This window comes from Lathyrus oleraceus, chromosome 5 (genome assembly GCF_024323335.1).
Source record: "Lathyrus oleraceus cultivar Zhongwan6 chromosome 5, CAAS_Psat_ZW6_1.0, whole genome shotgun sequence".
In the NCBI taxonomy this organism is placed as follows: Eukaryota; Viridiplantae; Streptophyta; class Magnoliopsida; order Fabales; family Fabaceae; genus Lathyrus; species Lathyrus oleraceus.
This window is the reverse complement of record NC_066583.1, coordinates 514,524,167-514,533,757: the sequence shown is the minus strand read 5'-3', so window position 1 is coordinate 514,533,757 and position 9,591 is coordinate 514,524,167. Positions and strand designations below refer to the sequence as shown.

The 9,591-nt window shown below is 31.6% G+C and overlaps 1 long non-coding RNA gene across 1 annotated transcript; it reads right to left on the bottom strand.

The window, feature by feature from the left end:
* Positions 1-7,940: 7,940 nt before the first annotated feature.
* LOC127082945 (uncharacterized) lies at positions 7,941-9,378 on the bottom strand. Its single transcript, XR_007788266.1, has 3 exons — positions 9,108-9,378; positions 8,765-9,009; positions 7,941-8,651 (listed from the first exon to the last, which is right to left on the bottom strand). It is a non-coding gene; the product is annotated as an uncharacterized LOC127082945 (long non-coding RNA).
* Positions 9,379-9,591: the final 213 nt, after the last annotated feature.

Genomic DNA, 9,591 nt, shown 5'->3' with positions numbered 1-9,591 from the left:
TCTTAGGATAAGGAATATTTTGCCACATTCACTTTTAAGAGTTATTGTCTATTGTATTCTTAATGATTTAAGTCTGTTGAGTAAGTTATAATCACCCTGAATAATATAGATACGATATAAATTACTTTCTAGGTTAACCGATTAGGCACCAGAGAATTCAAGCAAATGGGAAGAGCTTTTAGACAGTCACAAACAACCGAAGGAATATTAGTATATAGTAAATTGAATTTTCAATTCCCATTCAAGTAAACATTATTCACTCACATTTTTCAGATCATGGATATCCATATAAAGAACTTGCTTCGCTAATTTCCCTACCCCAAACTAATTGGAAACCAAAAAGATGAGTTCCCTTCCCCTAATCTAAATTTAAAACCATCTTAAAGAGAAAAGATAGTTTTCATAATTTCATTCCAAGTAATCTCTCTCTCTCTCTCTCTCTCTCTCTCGTAAGAACAACTAGCACTGAGATTAAAGGAACTCTGTTTGTGTGGACATGCGTTATTCATCGTTCAACGCTTCTAATCGTTTTTCTATTTTTGCATTAAAGGTTGTAATCTCCACAAGAGGTAATCTTCTATAATTGATCATGCTCATTCGTAAAGATATGCTTAAGGGAAAATTTTATTTTTCATTGCATTTTATATCACGAATTTTCTTCACAGGCCACTTCCAAACAATATTGAAATTAGTAGATTTCAAATGTATTAGAGCCTCATTAGATAAAGTTTTATAAGAAGATTTAATACTGAAGAAACCATCCGTAGAAAATTTCTATATAGAAAATTCATCTTGATCGGTGATTGGAGGTTTAAGACTAGCAATTTTAGAGCATATGTCAATCGAAAAACCCTGGTTGATTATAGCCCAATTACAACCATTGTCGTCATCATAAGCTCTAACAATAAAATTAACTTCATAAGGAGGGATGATAATATAATTTTCCAACTCCATGAACTCAATTATCAAGACAAAATCTAATAAGTGTCCATTACAAATAATCCAAGAAATCACATTTTCCTATCTAGGCCAATATTTAGTGATTCCTCTACAAACAGGAGAAGCTTTAGCACCACATTGAATATTAGGCATAATCAAATTTGATTCCACGCCAATTTCATCATAGAACTAGCATTGGCCATTCTCAGACTATGAAAAACCATCTTACCATCTTCTTTCGGAGTGAAAATAGTATCCCAAGAAACAAGATGTCATTTTTTTTTCAAATTTTGTAGTAGATCCTCAAATGAAGTTTCTACACAACCTTTCAACCTTACCACAAATTGATGTGGGAATAACCGTCTACTGCAAAACATAATTAGGAAGAATCATAATGCAACTTTGAGCTAAAGTAATATGCCCATCCATATACAAAGATTTGAATCTCCGCTCAAAGATCTTATTCTTCACTCTATTAACAATTAAAGCATAAAAAGGTTTCTCGTTTTTTTTCTTCTAGAAATGATATAAATGTCAAGATACTTCCCAAGGTCCTTAGTAGAATCAATATCCAAGATAATAGTAATACAATCAATAGTGGTTTGCTTAACATTACTAGAGAAGAAAATATGGATCTATGTGCTTGTAGTATTGCTGCTCAACCCTAATGATATTGATAATCTTGGGGTTTTGATGATGTCAACACTGATGTGTGTTAATGTTGGTGGTGATAGCTTTTCAACTCTCGATGATGGTGACTTACTTGAAGATATCTCAAGTCTCATCAAGAAGATTCAAGGTTCCAGTGAAGTGTTAATTTGGTAGTGTATCTGGAATGAAACTTGAAGCTTCAAGGTTGTGAAAGATAGGTAGTGTAAAAGCTCGTCTCGCCGTGTCTATCTGAGTGACTAGAGTCTTATAAAGATAGAAGAGTAACTCATAAGTTATTGCTTCACACTAATAAACTTCCTATGTTGTCAATCAAAGAAAACATTGAGAAATTTATTGCTTTCCTCGGTTGACAATATTGGGAAATTTATTTCTAAAAACAATCATTCATTTCTCTTTCACATTCTCTTTCATATTCTCTGTCACGTGAAAGCATTTTCCATGAAAAATATTTTTCTCAAGATAATGAAATCTCTCTGGGATGGATTGCAAGTACAAAAAAAAATTCTCTTATCAAAAATTTGGAAAGATATGTTGTTCTCCAAGAATCCATTTTCAAACTCTTGATTTGTTTGAACAATTTATTTTTTATTTTGTGCAAACAATGCAAATATTAAAAAAAAAAGCTTTTTCCTCTCAATTTTTAACAAAAACCGAGAGGTATGTGACGTTTGGGTTTGAAGATATTTTTTTATCTAAAAAGAAACAAATTTTACCTCGGTTTTTAGTAATAACCGATGTAAAATATTTCACTGGAACATTTTTTATTAAGGTAAAATATAAGTGTGTTTCTTCACCATCCTTAAACAAATCTTTACCATCCATTTAATGAGTATCAACGCTCAAGACACAATAATTAGTGATCCTCGTGAAACCTAAAAGCCTCATTATAAAAATATTATGAGTATTAGTGAATCCACAAGAAACCCAAACATTATAAAACCCTTTATGTTTAATCAGAGCATTGTATCAATGTGATAGATTGCAAGATCAGAAAATTTTAGATTTTTAATATGTGGTTGGTGAGAGTACTCTATTTACTTTTCACGTGATGGATTGCAAGTGCAGAAAATTATTTAGGATTCAACGTTTGTGTTCTTAAATAATCATATAATTGAATATTTATTTTAGTTATCTAATTTTTTTTTGTTTTATATCAAAAATAGATGAATGCAAAAGTCATAGAGAATATTCAGCATCCAACATTTGTTCTTTCTCAAGATCAATGAAACGAGGATCCTCAACAGTTGCTCTTCTCAAAGAGATCCAACATTTGTTCTTCATTGACAGCGATGAGGATGAGGAACAACATTTTTACTTTAATATTTTTTGTAAACAATATAGTTTGTAAACAAATTAATTTATTAATATTTTGTGTAAACAATGTATTAAAGGTTATGTGAGTTAATTGTGAGAGTTGCAGAGAGTTTGGAAGATTGAGGGTGAATAGTTGATTGATCCTCATGATTGAAGAGACGAAGTTGCTTAAATAGGAGAGATTTGAAGGAGAAAATAGAGGGAAATTATGCAACAAACTCGGTAGCTTAGGGAAGGAGTTAGTTAGATGCTAGGGAACTATTAATTTGGATGTTGAATGGTAGTTAATGTTAGTTTGAATGAAAAAAAAAACAATTAGTGTTGTAGTTAGGATTGACAATGTTAGTTAATGAAGTTAACAAACTAATTTAGTTAGTTTTTTGACAATTGGAAGTTAGCTTAGCTATTAGAGAATTAGTTAATATCAGTTGGTTTGAATTAGAGTTTATCTTATCTATTAGCTAACTGACTCGACTATTAGAATCAGTTGTTAGAAAATGTTAGAAATTAGTTGTTAATCAACTAACTAATCAAGTTAAAACAAGCTACTGAAAATGTTAATAGGATTTAGGTTAATATGAATGTTAGGGTCAGTTTGGGGTTTGGGCAAATTAACTTATAAAGGAAGTTATAAGTTTTATAACTAATTGGTATTGACAATTAGGATGGTTTGGGCAAGGTTTGGATGTCATAATGACTTGGACTAGGACTGGCAACTGGAATTTGTTAAGATTAGAGGACCGTTAGACTTAAAGGTTAGCTCATGGTGTATGATTTGCACTTGGTTCTTTAATGTTTGATTTAAACTTGCAAGTTAGTTAATCTTGAGTTGCATAGCATGATTGTGTCATGGTATGGATTATAAAGTGATGGTGTGAATTGAATTAGGTTATTGTTTGTCTTAGATGCATGTAATGGTATAAACTACTATGAGATTGTGTATGTATGATGCAATGTTGATTGGCTTGAATGTGTATTGTGTGTGGAACTTTCATGACTTAGTATGATAGGCTTGGCTATGTATGTAAGCTTAGATGTGTGTATGTGTGTGTAACCTTGTCTTTGTGTGTGTTGACCCGTGACAGTTATGGCTTGAATCATAGTGGTAGGCATGGTTTACTTTGATTCATGAAGTGATTGTATGATTGTATGGGTTGTGTCATTGAATGATCATTATGGCGTGTATGTGATGCTATGAGAAGAGAAGGAATTTTGGTTGTATATTCAATAAAAAATCGTAATAACTACAACATCAAAATAAATAAATAAAATTAAAAAATATTTTTGATCTAAAATAACTCTACTACTGTATCTGGTTTTTTTAGATTTAGTTTAGATTTATTAAATAATGTGTGGATATATTTATTCTTGTTCCTATGTTCTAGAAAGTATTCTTAATAACTACTACCTTTGGTCCTATTTATAAGAAAAAAAATTACTTTTTAAATACATTAGTTATTCAATGAATCTGAAAAGTAAATTTTTTCTTATATATAGGACCAAATGGAGTATCATAGTGATTTTTATGCCCAAACAAGTAAAGATTTAATATAATAACTCTTAGGTGTAGTATGGTTTAGGAATATACTTTTGCATGTGTTTGGCCAATCAAACTTGCTTGCTAACATATTCCAACTAAGATGAAGGATTAATGTCTCATTTTTTTGGTATGTCTGATATGAGCCCTACCATTCTGTTTACCAGTGTTTTTGATAAACAATCACGAGTTTTTTTTATAACTTTTCAACTTTAATTCTTATAATAAGTTTTATAGTTTTTTACTATTTTATATTTTATATATTTTGTTTATAATAAGTTTTATATATTTTATATATATTTGTTTTATATTATGTTTTACATCTTATTTATTTTTCAATTAAATTTTATACCATGTTAAATAGGTTAAAAAAAGTTATTTATTTGTCATTTTAAAATTATATTTAATATTTATTTAAATAATTATTAAAATATGAAAATTTATTTGTTATTTTAAAATATTAATAATTTACTAATCATTTTAATAGGTAAAAAAATATAAATTATTTGATTAAAAAAATAAAAAATTAATAAAGAAATACATTTAAAAAATGAAAAAAAGTAGGCAAACTAAAGTTGTGGGGAAATGTAAATTTTCGCATCAAAGTTGGCGTCGGTTTGAGCGACACTAAATTTAGAGACTAATGAATGAAACTAATGTAATTATACTGTAGCTTCGGTTGTCACCTGCCGCTACTATACAAAATAAATAAATAAATAAATAAGTGAATGAACTTACATTTAACTATATGTTAGCGTCGATCATCACCTTCCCTCATATTCCATTAAAAGATTTATTTAAAATAAAATTAATTTAAAAAGGTGGAAAACGAAATTTATAGGGGTGAGTTTTTGGCACCACTATTAGCGTCGATTTAAACCGCCGCTAACATAAAAAAATAAAGAATTATTTAAAACTAAAAAAAAGGAAGCAACAAAATTTGTGGGGGGATGAATTATTTTCATACCAGTGGCGTCCCAAATAGTCGTCGCTACTATAAAAAAAACTACATGAAAGAAATTACAATCAACTATTCATTAGCGTCGACCATCGCAGTATTAGTGATATCCAAATTTAGTGTCAGCATCAACTGACGCTAGTAGTAATGACCTGTTAAAAAATTGACAAATATTTTTAACCATTAAGGACGACTATATGTGACATTATATTAACTAGTAGCGTCAGAGTTGAGTCTGACGCTAAAATTTTGCAGTTAAAACGTGTTTTCTTGTAGTGATAACTTCAGTAAAAACAATATTAGATTGAATTATAAAACACAAAAACAAATTAATAGTTTATGATATGTTTAAGACAACATATGAAAATAGTTTATGATATGTTTGCAAGTTTTTTAGTTTGTTTTAATAAGCTCTCAAAGATAGTTTAGGCAAAGAGCTTACATCTTATATGAAAGTAAACAACCACAATGCTTATAATTCAATAAATGATTAATTGAGTTTGTTTTACCCAAGCACACATTAAACAAATCCAGGCGAACGTTAGACCATGACCATTTTCAAAGTGAGAACAAATATGAGAATATGGGTGAAATGTATTATATTGTAACCATGGGACATATCACAATCACAATATGAAGCCAAAAAAGAAATATATCCAATGGTAAAAACTACCAATTAGAATTCACTGCAGCGGGTTTATGGTCTCATTCGCGTATTTAGAGTAATTCATCATTGAAATTGAATCTAAAACAATTAATTATTGAATCAATATCAGACAGTCCAGATTTTAATAGATCTTTTAATTTTTCTATTTAGTAACTTTGACATTCATCAACACACAAATTTAACATACCATCAAACACACACGAAAGTTAAATAAATTCAGTCTTTCCATATAAGTAACATAAATTCATCAATAAAAGAAAATGGTTATCCTCTAGGGAAGTTACAATTCTATGGGTACAGACAAAGAGTCTCCTTTTCTGAAGTACAACAACATGTTAAACAAAATACATCAACAAAAGTCATAATACAATCTACATCTAATAAGTTATATTCCAATTATGAAAAGTTTGAAATAAAAACTTAGAACCATAACAATATTACAACATTTAATAAAATATGATATTCACAAGCATACACAATTTCTTTTAAGACAATGTGAATTAATATATCCGTAAAGATATTTGCATTCACCATGCTTGTTTATGCTATTTTTAAACCATATTGAACTTTGTTTAAAATTAGGGTTCTCTATTTAGCTTGATTTCATGTCAATGATGTTTTTTCGCGTGATCTCATGTTATAAGTGTTGTTGTGTGAGGGTTTAGGATTTGATTTTGGTTAATCTTGACAGAAAGGGATTAGGTTTTTTTTGGAACCCTAAGATTCGATCCTTGAACTGCGCTTAAATACCCTCTCATATGGTTGCCTACGTGTCTGCGATGTGGTCGTCTTAGGTCATCTGTCACACGTTGACCACATGTCAACTCGTGGATCCCGCCATGTTTAGCCTTATACACACACATTCCTATCCCTCTGATCTTATGATCAGTTGATCTTATGGTCTTGTATGGAGTCAACGAGTGTTGAATCTCTCACCTTGTTGACTCTTTAACCCCGCACCTTTGGGCCTCGCCTATTGGGCTTGTTGTCCACACCCTTCCATTTTCTTTTCAACAACTTTCTTTTCATTTTTTATGGATTTGATGGGCCAACGCCTTTGCCTATTCACACCCCATTTAGTTGTTATCTGTGTTTTTTATTTATTTGGGCTTTGAGTGTTTCGCTGGTCCATCTATTTTCTCTTTATTTCTTTTTTTCATTTTATTTTCTTTTGATTTGTTTAATCAAACCAATTAATTATTGATTAATTATTTAATCCTTTTAATCAATTTTAAATAATTTGATTGATTAGTTAATTTGATTTTTAATTAATTCTTTATTAATTTATTTTTATCAACTTAATTAATTAATTTAATTTGTTTAATTAATATTTAATTGTCATACCTTAGATATTTTTCTTATTTGTTGTGTAGTGTTATTTCATTGTGTTGTTTATTAATTATACTTTACCATATTATTTTCCACTTGGCAAAAAGTATCCCTCACCCTTGGTTTGTAATAATTTTATTGCTTTCTTTTTATTGCTTCCTTAGAATTAATCAAGAATAGACTAAAATCAATCAATTTTAAAAAAGAACAAAAATAAGGTTGATCTAACGTTGAGCATCATACCCAAATCAAACTTAATTGAATCCATTATTATCCAATTTAATTAACAAAATATTCAAATTCAAATCCAAAATATAATCCATTTAACCCATTATCCACTTTTATAAAAATCCATTGGTCAATTTCTAAATCCATGTCCATACCCACCAAACCATTTGTCCATATTTCATTTTAATAATCCAATTATCAAAACCCAAAATCCATTGTAAATCAATTATCCATTCTAACCAAAAAAAATCCAAAATCCATTTCAATAAAACAATATCCAAAAAATCCAATCCATTTCTAATCCAAAACCAAACCAGATTCCATTGATAATTCATTCATTAACCACATCCAAATCATCCATTTAGATATCCAGTTTTAAACCAAACAATCCATTAGAAAAAAACCATGTTCCAAGTCCAAATGCCAATTCAAATCTTGTTTTCATGTATTATCCGTACAGTGGTGAAACGCAGGTGGAGTAATTTGAAATACAAGCGTGAAAAGTGAAAAAACAGAAAGTGCATCCAAATGCACCAGCTACCGCGCGAAAAAGTATAAGCCTGCTACAACAAGGCCAAGTACAACGCAAGCTGCTAAGGTACAACAAAACTCAGCTTTCTAAACGCTGCAGCCATGATCCAAACGTGCAAACGGCGTACAAACACAATCCAAAAAGCGGCAAATAAAACGGAATGTTGCATAGGCCAAAAACGACTCCAAGAAAAGTTAAACGCGAACACGCAGCCAAATGCAAATTTAAATCCAGCTATAAAAGGTGTTCCAAACTCCAAACGCAAGCCATGACTTCACCAAAGCTACCATAAGTTGCGAAACATTGAAAATGCAGTAGAAGTACATGGCATTAGCTGCTACTGAGTACCAAACGCGAACTGCACCAAACCACACTTCCAAACGCTGCTGCAAGAAACAATAAGCCATGCTTCAAAACAACTTCACGCAGTTACAATACACAAATGTGAACACAAGCATAAGCCGACGAATCCAAGCTGCAACATATCAAATTAAAGAGCAAATTAAAATAATCTGAAACGCGAACAAGATTACGGCTCGAATTCAATTCAAACTGCAAACACAGTTCTATATAAATGCATAAACTCACCTTGGGAATGCTCTCGCCAATTTTTCTAGAATCTTCTTCTTCCCTCTCTCCAATTTCCTCCAGAACTTCTTTTCTCTTTCTCTCTCCCGCAACCTCACCTTCAATCCTCCAGAACCATCACCATTCCGACTTTCTCCGAATCCCTCACATGAAACCATACTGAGAGAATCAATCCTTCATCATTCACGAAGCTCAGATCATCCTCTTCCCTTTCCGCAGAATCTCGAATCTCCGGTAATCCACACCTTCATTATAATAATACGCGGAAGATACTCATCAACAGAGAAGACGAAAGAAGAATCCAAGACAGAAGAGAAGATCTAGAGGTCAAATTCACCTTTACCTGTTCGGTCGCGATTCAGTATTTTCATCTTCTTCGCCACACAAATCGTCCAACAGAAGATTAAAACAGAAGATGGAATCAAATTCTTCATCTCTACGCGACGTGCACCAATCCGACTCCGCCTCCGTACAACACACGAATACGGATGAATTGGCGATGAGGAGCTGTTAAGTTGAACCGTGAATTTGAGATTTCCACAAATTTTCGCCGCGATTTGCATTCGGAGGATTCGAGCAAGGTACGTTAGCTTTCTGATCTCACCTGATCAGGAGGGCCTTCCACGGTCTTGGTTAATGGGTCGGAGAATGAAATGAGAGGGGGGTGTACCTGCAAGGTGCTCCAATGCTTAAGTCAGAAAAGGTACAGAATGAGGTTATCAGAGTGTGAGTTAGAATACCTGCCCCTTTGCCATGAAAGGGGTATTTATAGTGAGCCCCCAGCGCTGGGCCAAGGCTCCTAATGGGCTGGATTAGCTAGGCCCAAG